Below are 12,798 nucleotides of genomic sequence, written 5' to 3' on the forward strand. Positions count from 1 at the left end.
CAGACTGATTTGCATATGGCCATGTCTGAACTGGGGTGGCAGAGTGGGCCAAAGAGCGGTGATGGATCAAACCCAGATCTGCTGACTGGGTCTGAGTGTTTGATTGTTTCTGATGCTCTGTCCATCACCACCCCCTTTTGTACCGCTTTGTTCGCCATAAGTTGGCAGGGTATGCTCAGACGTGAGTCCCTTGCTCACTTTGCCACTGGATTCAAGCAAGCCTGCCTGACGACGGCTGAAATGCCAGAAACCGGTCCTAGGAAGCTTGTTTCAGGTCCAGGGAAGGCATGGCTTGGCAGTTCGGGCTGGACTGTTCCCATGAGGCACAGGGTCAGACTGATTTGCATATGGCCATGTCTGAACTGGGGTGGCAGAGTGGGCCAAAGAACGGTGATGGATCAAACCCAGATCTGCTGACTGGGCGTGAGTGTTTGTTTGGTTCTGATGCTCCGTCCATCACCACCCCCTTTTGTACTGCTTTGTTCGCCATAAGTTGGCAGGGTATGCTCAGATGCGAGTCCCTTGCTCACTTTGCCACTGGATTCAAGCAAGCCTGGCTGACGACGGCTGAAATGCCAGAAACCAGTCCTAGGAAGCTTGTTTCCGGTCCAGGGAAGGCATGGCGTGGCAGTTCGGGCTGGACTGTTCCCATGAGGCACAGGGTCAGACTGATTTGCATATGGCCATGTCTGAACTGGGGTGGCAGAGTGGGCAAGAGAACAGTGATGGATCAAACCCAGATCTGCTGACTGGGTGTGAGTGTTTGATTGGTTCTGATGCTCTGTCCATCACCACCCCCTTTTGTACCGCTTTGTTCGCCATAAGTTGGCAGGGTATGCTCAGACGTGAGTCCCTTGCTCACTTTGCCACTGGATTCAAGCAAGCCTGGCTGACGACGGCTGAAATGCCAGAAACCGGTCCTAGGAAGCTTCTTTCCGCTCCAGGGAAGGCATGGCTTGGCAGTTCGGGCTGGACTGTTCCCATGAGGCACAGGGTCAGACTGATTTGCATACGGACATGTCTGAACTGGGGTGGCAGAGTGGGCCAAAGAACGGTGATGGATCAAACCCAGATCTGCTGACTGGGTGTGAGTGTTTGATTGGTTCTGATGCTCTGTCCATCACCACCCCCTTTTGTACCGCTTTGTTCGCCATAAGTTGGCAGGGTATGCTCAGACGCGAGTCCCTTGCTCACTTTGCCACTGGATTCAAGCAAGCCTGGCTGACGACGGCTGAAATGCCAGAAACCGGTCCTAGGAAGCTTGTTTCCGGTCCAGGGAAGGCATGGCTTGGCAGTTCGGGCTGGACTGTTCCCATGAGGCACAGGGTCAGACTGATTTGCATATGGCCATGTCTGAACTGGCGTGGCAGAGTGGGCCAAAGAACGGTGATGGATCAAACCTAGATCTGCTGACTGGGTGTGAGTGTTTGATTGGTTCTGATGCTCCGTCCATCACCACCCCCTTTTGTACCGCTTTGTTCGCCATAAGTTGGCAGGGTATGCTCAGACGTGAGTCCCTTGCTCACTTTGCCACTGAATTAAAGCAAGCCTGGCTGACGACGGCTGAAATGCCAGAAACCGGTCCTAGGAAGCTTGTTTCCGGTCCAGGGAAGGCATGGCTTGGCAGTTCGGGCTGGACTGTTCCCATGAGGCACAGGGTCAGACTGATTTGCATATGGCCATGTCTGAACTGGGGTGGCAGAGTGGGCCAAAGAACGGTGATGGATCAAACCCAGATCTGCTGACTGGGTGTGAGTGTTTGATTGGTTCTGATGCTCCGTCCATCACCACCCCCTTTCGTACCGCTTTGTTCGCCATAAGTTGGCAGGGTATGCTCAGACGCGAGTCCCTTGCTCACTTTGCCACTGGATTCAAGCAAGCCTGGCTGACGACGGCTGAAATGACAGAAACCGGTCCTAGGAAGCTTGTTTCCGGTCCAGGGAAGGCATGGCTTGGCAGTTCGGGCTGGACTGTTCCCATGAGGCACAGGGTCAGACTGATTTGCATATGGCCATGTCTGAACTGGGGTGGCAGAGTGGGCCAAAGAACGGTGATGGATCAAACCCAGATCTGCTGACTGGGTGTGAGTGCTTGATTGGTTCTGATGCTCCGTCCATCACCACCCCCTTTTGTACCGCTTTGTTCGCCATAAGTTGGCAGGGTATGCTCAGACGTGAGTTCCTTGCTCACTTTGCCACTGGATAAAAGCAAGCCTGGCTGACGACGGCTGAAATGCCAGAAACCGGTCCTAGGAAGCTTGTTTCCGGTCCAGGGAAGGCATGGCTTGGCAGTTCGGGCTGGACTGTTCCCATGAGGCACAGGGTCAGACTGATTTGCATATGGCCATGTCTGAACTGGGGTGGCAGAGTGGGCCAAAGAACGGTGATGGATCAAACCCAGATCTGCTGACTGGGTGTGAGTGTTTGATTGGTTCTGATGCTCCGTCCATCACCACCCCCTTTCGTACCGCTTTGTTCGCCATAAGTTGGCAGGGTATGCTCAGACGCGAGTCCCTTGCTCACTTTGCCACTGGATTCAAGCAAGCCTGGCTGACGACGGCTGAAATGACAGAAACCGGTCCTAGGAAGCTTGTTTCCGGTCCAGGGAAGGCATGGCTTGGCAGTTCGGGCTGGACTGTTCCCATGAGGCACAGGGTCAGACTGATTTGCATATGGCCATGTCTGAACTGGGGTGGCAGAGTGGGCCAAAGAACGGTGATGGATCAAACCCAGATCTGCTGACTGGGTGTGAGTGCTTGATTGGTTCTGATGCTCCGTCCATCACCACCCCCTTTTGTACCGCTTTGTTCGCCATAAGTTGGCAGGGTATGCTCAGACGTGAGTCCCTTGCTCACTTTGCCACTGGATTCAAGCAAGCCTGGCTGACGACGGCTGAAATGGCAGAAATCGGTCCTAGGAAGCTTGTTTTCGGTCCAGGGAAGGCATGGCTTGGCAGTTCGGGCTGGACTGTTCCCATGAGGCACAGGGTCAGACTGATTTGCATATGGCCATGTCTGAACTGGGGTGGCAGAGTTGGCCAAAGAACGGTGATGGATCAAACCCAGATCTGCTGACTGGGCGTGAGTTTTTGATTGGTTCTGATGCTCCGTCCATCACCACCCCCTTTTGTACCGCTTTGTTCGCCATAAGTAGGCAGGGTATGCTCAGACGTGAGTCCCTTGCTCACTTTGCTACTGGATTCAAGCAAGCCTGGCTGACGACAGCTGAAATGCCAGAAACCGGTCCTAGGAAGCTTGTTTCCGGTCCAGGGAAGGCATGGCTTGGCAGTTCGGGCTGGACTGTTCCCATGAGGCACAGGGTCAGACTGATTTGCATATGGCCATGTCTGAACTGGGGTGGCAGAGTGGGCCAAAGAACGGTGATGGATCAAACCCAGATCTGCTGACTGGGTGTGAGTGTTTGACTGGTTCTGATGCTCCGTCCATCACCACCCCCTTTTGTACCGCTTTGTTCGCCATAAGTTGGCAGGGTATGCTCAGACGTGAGTCCCTTGCTCACTTTGCCACTGGATTCAAGCAAGCCTGGCTGACGACGGATGAAATGCCAGAAACCAGTCCTAGGAAGCTTGTTTCCGGTCCAGGGAAGGCATGGCTTGGCAGTTCGGGCTGGACTGTTCCCATGAGGCACAGGGTCAGACTGATTTGCATATGGCCATGTCTGAACTGGGGTGGCAGAGTGGGCCAAAGAACAGTGATGGATCAAACCCATATCTGCTGACTGGGTGTGAGTGTTTGATTGGTTCTGATGCTCCGTCCATCACCACCCCCTTTTGTACCGCTTTGTTCGCCATAAGTTGGCAGGGTATGCTCAGACGCGAGTCCCTTGCTCACTTTGCCACTGGATTCAAGCAAGCCTGGCTGACGCCGGCAGAAATGCCAGTAACCGGTCCTAGGAAGCTTGTTTCCGGTCCAGGGAAGGCATGACTTGGCAGTTCGGGCTGGACTGTTCCCATGAGGCACAGGGTCAGACTGATTTGCATATGGCCATGTCTGAACTGGGGTGGCAGAGTGGGCCAAAGAACGGTGATGGATCAAACCCAGATCTGCTGACTGGGTGTGAGTGTTTGATTGGTTCTGATGCTCCGTCCATCACCACCCCCTTTTGTACCGCTTTGTTCGCCATAAGTTGGCAGGGTATGCTCAGACGTGAGTCCTTTGCTCACTTTGCCACTGGATTCAAGCAAGCCTGGCTGACGACGGCTGAAATGCCAGAAACCGGTCCTAGGAAGCTTGTTTCCGGTCCAGGAAAGGCATGGCTTGGCAGTTCGGGCTGGACTGTTCCCATGAGGCACAGGGTCAGACTGATTTGCATATCGCCATGTCTGAACTGGGGTGGCAGAGTGGGCCAAAGAACGGTGATGGATCAAACCCAGATCTGCTGACTGGGTGTGAGTGTTTGATTGGTTCTGATGCTCCGTCCATCACCACCCCCTTTCGTACCGCTTTGTTCGCCATAAGTTGGCAGGGTATGCTCAGACGCGAGTCCCTTGCTCACTTTGCCACTGGATTCAAGCAAGCCTGGCTGACGACGGCTGAAATGCCAGAAACCGGTCCTAGGAAGCTTGTTTCCGGTCCAGGGAAGGCATGGCTTGGCAGTTCGGGCTGGACTGTTCCCATGAGGCACAGGGTCAGACTGATTTGCATATGGCCATGTCTGAACTGGGGTGGCAGAGTGGGCCAAAGAACGGTGATGGATCACACCCAGATCTGCTGACTGGGTGTGAGTGTTTGATTGGTTCTGATGCTCCGTCCATCACCACCCCCTTTTGTACCGCTTTGTTCGCCATAAGTTGGCAGGGTATGCTCAGACGTGAGTCCCTTGCTCACTTTGCCACTGGATTCAAGCAAGCCTGGCTGACGACGGCTGAAATGCCTTGTTCTGATGCTCCGTCCATCACCACCCCCTTTCGTACCGCTTTGTTCGCCATAAGTTGGCAGGGTATGCTCAGACGCGAGTCCCTTGCTCACTTTGCCACTGGATTCAAGCAAGCCTGGCTGACGACGGCTGAAATGCCAGAAACCGGTCCTAGGAAGCTTGTTTCCGGTCCAGGGAAAGCATGGCTTGGCAGTTCGGGCTGGACTGTTCCCATGAGGCACAGGGTCAGACTGATTTGCATATGGCCATGTCTGAACTGGGGTGGCAGAGTGGGCCAAAGAACGGTGATGGATCAAACCCAGATCTGCTGACTGGGTGTGAGTGTTTGATTGGTTCTGATGCTCCGTCCATCACCACCCCCTTTCGTACCGCTTTGTTCGCCATAAGTTGGCAGGGTATGCTCAGACGCGAGTCCCTTGCTCACTTTGCCACTGGATTCAAGCAAGCCTGGCTGACGACGGCTGAAATGCCAGAAACCGGTCCTAGGAAGCTTGTTTCCGGTCCAGGGAAGGCATGGCTTGGCAGTTCGGGCTGGACTGTTCCCATGAGGCACAGGGTCAGACTGATTTGCATATGGCCATGTCTGAACTGGGGTGGCAGAGTGGGCCAAAGAACGGTGATGGATCAAACCCAGATCTGCTGACTGGGTGTGAGTGTTTGATTGGTTCTGATGCTCCGTCCATCACCACCCCCTTTTGTACCGCTTTGTTCGCCATAAGTTGGCAGGGTATGCTCAGACGTGAGTCCCTTGCTCACTTTGCCACTGGATTCAAGCAAGCCTGGCTGACGACGGCTGAAATGCCAGAAACCGGTCCTAGGAAGCTTGTTTCCGGTCCAGGGAAGGCATGGCTTGGCAGTTCGGGCTGGACTGTTCCCATGAGGCACAGGGTCAGACTGATTTGCATATGGCCATGTCTGAACTGGGGTGGCAGAGTGGGCCAAAGAACGGTGATGGATCAAACCCAGATCTGCTGACTGGGTGTGAGTGTTTGATTGGTTCTGATGCTCCGTCCATCACCACCCCCTTTCGTACCGCTTTGTTCGCCATAAGTTGGCAGGGTATGCTCAGACGCGAGTCCCTTGCTCACTTTGCCACTGGATTCAAGCAAGCCTGGCTGACGACGGCTGAAATGCCAGAAACCGGTCCTAGGAAGCTTGTTTCCGGTCCAGGGAAGGCATGGCTTGGCAGTTCGGGCTGGACTGTTCCCATGAGGCACAGGGTCAGACTGATTTGCATATGGCCATGTCTGAACTGGGGTGGCAGAGTGGGCCAAAGAACGGTGATGGATCAAACCCAGATCTGCTGACTGGGTGTGAGTGTTTGATTGGTTCTGATGCTCCGTCCATCACCACCCCCTTTTGTACCGCTTTGTTCGCCATAAGTTGGCAGGGTATGCTCAGACGTGAGTTCCTTGCTCACTTTGCCACTGGATAAAAGCAAGCCTGGCTGACGACGGCTGAAATGCCAGAAACCGGTCCTAGGAAGCTTGTTTCCGGTCCAGGGAAGGCATGGCTTGGCAGTTCGGGCTGGACTGTTCCCATGAGGCACAGGGTCAGACTGATTTGCATATGGCCATGTCTGAACTGGGGTGGCAGAGTGGGCCAAAGAACGGTGATGGATCAAACCCAGATCTGCTGACTGGGTGTGAGTGTTTGATTGGTTCTGATGCTCCGTCCATCACCACCCCCTTTTGTACCGCTTTATTTGCCATAAGTTGGCAGGGTATGCTCAGACGTGAGTCCCTTGCTCGCTTTGCCACTGGATTCAAGCAAACCTGGGTGACGACGGCTGAAATGCCAGAAACCGGTCCTAGGAAGCTTGTTTCCGGTCCAGGGAAGGCATGGCTTGGCAGTTCGGGCTGGACTGTTCCCATGAGGCACAGGGTCAGACTGATTTGCATATGGCCATGTCTGAACTGGGGTGGCAGAGTGGGCCAAAGAACAGTGATGGATCAAACCCATATCTGCTGACTGGGTGTGAGTGTTTGATTGGTTCTGATGCTCCGTCCATCACCACCCCCTTTTGTACCGCTTTGTTCGCCATAAGTTGGCAGGGTATGCTCAGACGTGCGTCCCTTGCTCACTTTGCCACTGGATTCAAGCAAGCCTGGCTGACGCCGGCTGAAATGCCAGAAACCGGTCCTAGGAAGCTTGTTTCCGGTCCAGGGAAGGCATGGCTTGGCAGTTCGGGCTGGACTGTTCCCATGAGGCACAGGGTCAGACTGATTTGCATATGGCCATGTCTGAACTGGGGTGGCAGAGTGGGCCAAAGAACGGTGATGGATCAAACCTAGATCTGCTGACTGGGTGTGAGTGTTTGATTGGTTCTGATGCTCCGTCCATCTCCACCCCCTTTTGTACCGCTTTGTTCGCCATAAGTTGGCAGGGTATGCTCAGACGCGAGTCCCTTGCTCACTTTGCCACTGGATTCAAGCAAGCCTGGCTGATGCCGGCTGAAATGCCAGAAACTGGTCCTAGGAAGCTTGTTTCCGGTCCAGGGAAGGCATGGCTTGGCAGTTCGGGCTGGACTGTTCCCATGAGGCACAGGGTCAGACTGATTTGCATATGGCCATGTCTGAACTGGGGTGGCAGAGTGGGCCAAAGAACGGTGATGGATCAAACCCAGATCTGCTGACTGGGTGTGAGTGTTTGATTGGTTCTGATGCTCCGTCCATCACCACCCCTTTTTGTACCGCTTTGTTCGCCATAAGTTGGCAGGGTATGCTCAGACGTGAGTCCCTTGCTCACTTTGCCACTGGATTCAAGCAAGCCTGGCTGACGACGGCTGAAATGCCAGAAACCGGTCCTAGGAAGCTTGTTTCCGGTCCAGGGAAGGCATGGCTTGGCAGTTCGGGCTGGACTGTTCCCATGAGGCACAGGGTCAGACTGATTTGCATATGGCCATGTCTGAACTGGGGTGGCAGAGTGGGCCAAAGAACGGTGATGGATCAAACCCAGATCTGCTGACTGGGTGTGATTGTTTGATTGGTTCTGATGCTCCGTCCATCACCACCCCCTTTTGTACCGCTTTGTTCGCCATAAGTTGGCAGGGTATGCTCAGACGCGAGTCCCTTGCTCACTTTGCCACTGGATTCAAGCAAGCCTGGCTGACGACGGCTGAAATGCCAGAAACCGGTCCTAGGAAGCTTGTTTCCGGTCCAGGGAAGGCATGGCTTGCCAGTTCGGGCTGGACTGTTCCCATGAGGCACAGGGTCAGACTGATTTGCATATGCCCATGTCTGAACTGGGGTGGCAGAGTGGGCCAAAGAACGGTGATGGATCAAACCCAGATCTGCTGACTGGGTGTGAGTGTTTGATTGGTTCTGATGCTCCGTCCATCACCACCCCCTTTTGTACCGCTTTGTTCGCCATAAGTTGGCAGGGTATGCTCAGACGCGAGTCCCTTGCTCACTTTGCCACTGGATTCAAGCAAGCCTGGCTGACGACGGCTGAAATGCCAGAAACCGGTCCTAGGAAGCTTGTTTCCGGTGCAGGGAAGGCATGGCTTGGCAGTTCGGGCTGGACTGTTCCCATGAGGCACAGGGTCAGACTGATTTGCATATGGCCATGTCTGAACTGGGGTGGCAGAGTGGGCCAAAGAACGGTGATGGATCAAACCCAGATCTGCTGACTGGGTGTGAGTGTTTGATTGGTTCTGATGCTCCGTCCATCACCACCCCCTTTTGTACCGCTTTGTTCGCCATAAGTTGGCAGGGTATGCTCAGACGCGAGTCCCTTGCTCACTTTGCCACTGGATTCAAGCAAGCCTGGCTGACGCCGGCAGAAATGCCAGTAACCAGTCCTAGGAAGCTTGTTTCCGGTCCAGGGAAGGCATGGCTTGGCAGTTCGGGCTGGACTGTTCCCATGAGGCACAGGGTCAGACTGATTTGCATATGGCCATGTCTGAACTGGGGTGGCAGAGTGGGCCAAAGAACGGTGATGGATCAAACCCAGATCTGCTGACTGGGTGTGAGTGTTTGATTGGTTCTGATGCTCCGTCCATCACCCCCCCCCTTTTGTACCGCTTTGTACGCCATAAGTTGGCAGGGTATGCTCAGACGTGAGTCCCTTGCTCACTTTGCCACTGGATTCAAGCAAGCCTGGTTGACGACGGCTGAAATGCCAGAAACCGGTCCTAGGAAGCTTGTTTCCGGTCCAGGGAAGGCATGGCTTGGCAGTTCGGGCTGGACTGTTCCCATGAGGCACAGGGTGACTGATTTGCATATTGTTAGACTCGGGGGTCTCTGGTTGGCGCAAGGTTGCCCTTGTGTCAAGCAGGAACCCTCTCCTCTACGTCAGGGCGCAGGATAACCCCTTTCGAATGACCCTTGCTCACCCTCTAGGTGCGTGGCGTGAGCAGCCAAGGCGATTCCTCAGGCGTTGTTGGTTAAGCACTTACAATCACACACACAGTAAATACATCAATCCCCCCAGAAACGGACACCAGACTTGGATATGTAGAAAAATACGCTTCTTTATGTAAAAATAGGTATATATATCTCAGCAGACTTATCACAAGACCAACAACGTTTTCGCTATGCCACCAGGTTGTAAAATAGGCAAATGTTCTTGGTTCGTAGCTTCAAATGGATACTTTGCAGTCTTTCGCAAATGTTACTTGTGGTTCCAGTACTTACAGAGATCGACTCCTGCGAACAGGGAAATAAGGCGTTGTGGGCCCAGAGCCCGATACTGGAACTTCTTCAGTGATGTGGAGAGTCGGCACAGGTCGGTGCGACTCTCAGCTTGAGAAGTGGTCTTGGGTCCTCGATCAGCGGGTGTGGGCAGGTAGGCAGGCGCGGCCAGCGACCCTCAGCACGGCGGTGCAGGGGGGGTCTCCACAGCGGGGGCGGCGCGGCCTGAGATGTCCGGGGATAGCGAAGCGGGGTCACAGGGCATGGTCAGTGCAGCTGGATGACCCGGCGTAGATCACAGTCGTCGGACGGTTTCCGGCGGGAGGGGTGATAGCGCGTTCAGCGCGCTCCAGTGGCAGGCGGTGACAGGGGTGCAGGCAACCTAGCCCGGGGACAGAGAGCGGCTCCAGACGGAGCGGGGCTCTCACGGGGTTGCGGCAGGCAAGCTCCTGAGTGTCACGGCCCTAGGAGGGGCGATGAGGGGCGCAGTCTCTTTCCAGCGGGATGCACACACGGCTCGAATCGGAGGACGAGCAAAAGCACAGAGAACCCACTGGTCCTGGGGTTCAGTTCAGGGGGCAAGCTCAGATCAAGCCCTTGGAGAATGTTTAAAGCACAAAGCAGCAAAGTCTTCTCAGTAGTCTCTTCCTCTCCTTTCTCAGCAAGGCAAGCAGCAGGCCAGCTCCTCCAGCGTCGTCTTCTCCTTCTAGTCGGGCAGAGGTTCTTTGTGGTAAAACAGGATTCTGCTTTCTTAGGAGCCAGGCTCCTACTTTTATACCGTGATTCTTTTGTTCTTTAGCGCCAGGGGGCCTGGGCCTGGCTCAGTCTAGTTCTGGAGCACTTTGTTATGGTGACTCTGCTCTTTCCTTTCAGTGCACAGGGCAGAGACATCAGCCGCTCCACAGGGAGCGGCGCCGGCTTTGTGGTGGCAGAGCACAGGTCTATTCAAGAGTCAAAGTGTACTCCTCCCACCTATCCTGGGGTCATCTCTCTACCCACCACCTGGCAGCCAACCTGTCTCTGGGGATTCCCCAACCCTGCTCCTTACTGTTGCTAGGCAGAACACACACACACAGCAGAGGCGGACTGAAATGGCCAGGTCAGTAAATACTAACTTTCTAAAAGTAGTATTTACAAACCCAGGATATTAAAATAAACTTGACTACAAGAAGTATTTTATTATTCAGAGATCAGGTATACTAAACTTGACATTCTACCATGCTCTCTGAGTCCACTGGGGTCACAGCGTTGGCGTGATCCCAGCAGCCCATTCTGGCCTATGGAGAGCAGGTAGCCTTCAATAGTGAAAAACGAAAATGGCTGTAATTCACTACTAAGACATGCCACACACATCAGGGCATGTCCTACCTTATGCCTACAATGCACCCTGCCCTTGGGCCTACCAGAGGGGTGGCGAATATGTAGGTAAGGGAAGGTTTAGGGACTGGCAAGTGGGGGCACTTGCGCAGTCAGCGCGACAGTCCCAGACCGCGCACAGGGTCTGCGGTGGCAGACCCTAGACACATTTTACACGGCCGCTTTCTGTGGGTGGCGCAACCAGCGCTGCAAGCCCACCAGCAGCATTGGCATTCACAAGCCCTGGCACCCCTGGTGCACTCTACTGGGAACTGACAGTGAATCCAACAAACCAATCATGAACATCAATTTACAGGTACACTTTACCTAGGGAGCACTTGCACTGCGGCACGGATTAGCCGTGGCGCAGTGCCCTGAGCGGACAACACCAGCAAAACACTCAAGGCACACCATCAAAAAGTGAAAGGGAAACTCAAGCCAAGGTGCCAGGTCTAACACATATGGCCATGTCTGAACTGGGGTGGCAGAGTGGGCCAAAGAACGGTGATGGATCAAAACCAGATCTGCTGACTGGGTGTGATTGTTTGATTGGTTCTGATGCTCCGTCCATCACCACCCCCTTTTGTACCGCTTTGTTCGCCATAAGTTGGCAGGGTATGCTCAGACGTGAGTCCCTTGCTCACTTTGCCACTGGATTCAAGCAAGCCTGGCTGACGACGGCTGAAATGCCAGAAACCGGTCCTAGGAAGCTTGTTTCCGGTCCAGGGAAGGCATGGCTTGGCAATTCGGGCTGGACTGTTCCCATGAGGCACAGGGTCAGACTGATTTGCATATGGCCATGTCTGAACTGGGGTGGCAGAGTGGGCCAAAGAACGGTGATGGATCACACCTAGATCTGCTGACTGGGTTCGAGTGTTTGATTGGTTCTCATGCTCCGTCCATCACCACCCCCTTTTGTACCGCTTTGTTCGCCATAAGTTGGCAGGGTATGCTCAGACGTGAGTCCCTTGCTCACTTTGCCACTGGATTCAAGCAAGCCTGGCTGACGACGGCTGAAATGCCAGAAACCGGTCCTAGAAAGCTTGTTTCCGGTCCAGGGAAGGCATGGCTTGGCAGTTCGGGCTGGACTGTTCCCATGAGGCACAGGGTCAGACTGATTTGCATATGGCCATGTCTGAACTGGGGTGGCAGAGTGGGCCAAAGAACGGTGATGGATCAAACCCAGATCTGCTGACTGGGTGTGAGTGTTTGATTGGTTCTGATGCTCCGTACATCACCACCCCCTTTTGTACCGCTTTTTTCGCCATAAGTTGGCAGGGTATGCTCAGACGTGAGTCCCTTGCTCACTTTGCCACTGGATTCAAGCAAGCCTGGCTGACGATGGCTGAAATGCCAGACACCGGTACTAGGAAGCTTGTTTCCGGTCCAGGGAAGGCATGGCTTGGCAGTTCGGGCTGGACTGTTCCCATGAGGCACAGGGTCAGACTGATTTGCATATGGCCATGTCTGAACTGGGGTGGCAGAGTGGGCCAAAGAACAGTGATGGATCAAACCCATATCTGCTGACTGGGTGTGAGTGTTTGATTGGTTCTGATGCTCCGTCCATCACCACCCCCTTTTGTACCGCTTTGTTCGCCATAAGTTGGCAGGGTATGCTCAGACGTGCGTCCCTTGCTCACTTTGCCACTGGATTCAAGCAAGCCTGGCTGACGCCGGCTGAAATGCCAGAAACCGGTCCTAGGAAGCTTGTTTCCGGTCCAGGGAAGGCATGGCTTGGCAGTTCGGGCTGGACTGTTCCCATGAGGCACAGGGTCAGACTGATTTGCATATGGCCATGTCTGAACTGGGGTGGCAGAGTGGGCCAAAGAACGGTGATGGATCAAACCTAGATCTGCTGACTGGGTGTGAGTGTTTGATTGGTTCTGATGCTCCGTCCATCTCCACCCCCTTTT

The sequence above is a fragment of the Triturus cristatus genome, chromosome 12 (assembly GCF_964204655.1).
Source record: "Triturus cristatus chromosome 12, aTriCri1.1, whole genome shotgun sequence".
Lineage (NCBI taxonomy): Eukaryota > Metazoa > Chordata > Amphibia > Caudata > Salamandridae > Triturus > Triturus cristatus.